Source organism: Ceratotherium simum, chromosome 27, assembly GCF_057802395.1.
Source record: "Ceratotherium simum simum isolate JZ-2026a chromosome 27, ASM5780239v1, whole genome shotgun sequence".
Lineage (NCBI taxonomy): Eukaryota > Metazoa > Chordata > Mammalia > Perissodactyla > Rhinocerotidae > Ceratotherium > Ceratotherium simum.
In genome coordinates, this window is record NC_141926.1 from 13,108,522 (window position 1) to 13,110,890 (window position 2,369).

Below are 2,369 nucleotides of genomic sequence, written 5' to 3' on the forward strand. Positions count from 1 at the left end.
TAAAAATCTTTTAAGAAAGCAACAAGGTTTAAATTGCCTTTGGTTCCAATATTTGTAACTAAAGCCACTAAAGGAAAATTTAATTCTTACTTTTCTCAAATCTGATCTTTGGAATAGTTGAATACAGGTGAAAGGAAAAAGTTTAAGGCTTATATCTTGAGGAAACAGTTCAAGGTACTTTATGAGATCATAACAATGTACAACCGTAAGTGGAAGATCTGAATCCCTTTTTATTGTTCTGGAAGCAGGTAATTAAAATATTAAAGGTCTGCCAGCCTTTTTTTGTTTCTCATCTCCTAGCAAAGGGATTACTCTGACTCATTTTTCCTTGGCAACCTCACACTCACATAATACAGGCCCAGTAATTGAATAAAGCTCTCCCTGAGTTAGTTTCACAAGACTGGACACTTAAACGTGAGGTTGTGGGGAAGTTTGCAGCAGGGGCTAGTATCATCCTTCAACCAAGAGCAATTAGAGTAAAGCCTTCTGACGCTCACAAATCCCTGTGAGAGCAATACATACTAACTCTGCTCATGCTTCCCCTAAGCCCTGGGAGAGTGTGTGGAGTGAGCCGGAAGGACAGCGATCTGGGGCCCTGACCTGGGACTCACGGTCCCCATTCTAGGCGAGTATGTTTCACCCTGTGTCCCCATCAGATTCACAGGAAAGTTCCAAGGCAACTACGAATCTAGACGATGCTCACTGGTAAAGTCACAAGAGGGTGGGGATGCCTCATGGGACTTTTGCCAGATGTCACTCAATGGCTTTCAAGGAGACTCACAGGCAAGGCATAGGACATTGGGCTCAAATTTCCCACCCTCTCACCCAGACACAAAATCTCATCATGCTCCCTCCGTCATGGCTAGGCCAGAGCTGAAATTCCCGCTGAAGAAGAAGATGAATTTTGCTTGCTGGTTTGAAAACATGATACACTCCACAATTCTTGGAGGTAAAAGGTTAAAGAAAGAACAAGGGATCTGTAATATGCATCTTTGACTTAGCTAATGTAGGGATTCATCTGGATAATATCAGTATTCATGGAGTGCCTCTATGTGCCTCTAGCACAGTGCCTCAGGCGCTGTGCTAAGGACAGGGGAAACCACGGTCACAAGAAGACCAGGGCTTTGTCACACCAGAACCTGACTTACACAGTGTACTGACAGCAGGGAGTCCAGCACCGATAAGCAAATTCGTGGGTGAAATCAACATGCAGTTGAGCTTGATGCTTTCAAAACACAAAATGTCTGCTTTCCAGATGGTTCTCAATCATCTTAGTCTAGGAGCTTCTGAGCACTTCAGTCCATTTCTATTATTAAATACATTTAATCTCAAAGCAGTAATCTAATTGATACTTGAAGAGATCCTGGCTTCACCAACCCATGGGCACAAATAAGGTTAAACTAACTAACCACTACGAGCTTCTATTTTGCTGGTTCATACTCTCACCTACCTGAAACAGGTCTTTGTCTCCTTCCCACCACTGTGTCTACACAATAGAGTCTCCTCCAGTTATTTCTTGGAGTCCACAGGAGTGTCTTACCTGTGCTCATAAATACTCCTTTCACTTGCTTCTGTCCCCAACTGCCACTGGATGTTGACTGTCCCTTGCCTCTGCCATGGGGGTCCCTGTTGATTCACTGCCAGGAAAGTGGCATCCAAGGGCATCCCAAGTCTGTCCTCTAGGAAGCGCCAAATGGTACTGCCTACCTACCCCTCATTCTTCACTGCGCCAGAGCTGTCCTGCATTTAGAGCACAAGTGGAGAGAATGACTCTGTCCCTCACTCAGTGTCACGCTTTGTCACCTAGGCAGGGGCCACTTGTGCCCCACATCTCAGAGTTCTTGAGAGCGGGCCATGCAGCCTCTGCCTGCAGCTCCACTGGACTCAGCCCAAGGCATTAATTAGTTCTGGCTGAGAAGAGATGAGCGCCGTCCTGTCCCTCCACTCATCCCTGCCCCACGCCTTCACACATCATCTTCACCGTCCTTCTTTTCCCCTTGACAATTCCACATATGCAAACAACCACCTGGATACAGTCACCCCCTGAACTCATGAGACATGTCCAGATGCATCTGTTAGACTTGGCTGGGTCCAATATGGGGTGACTACTCTAGGACAGCTTTGAGCTTGGTACTTCAGAAGAATAGTAAAGGAGCTTAGGACATAGTTACTCCAAGAGCTTATGATTCAGTTTAGTGAGAGAATAAGACACACAAAACAATTGCGAATACTGCATGGCTGTGAATAAAGAGGCACTAGTTCATTTGGTCCAAAGGGGTGGTTTAATGTGGGTAGTTTGTAGTCCCCTCATAATCTCTGTCTTTGTTTCCTATTACTACTGTAACAAATTTCCACAAACTTAGTGCCTT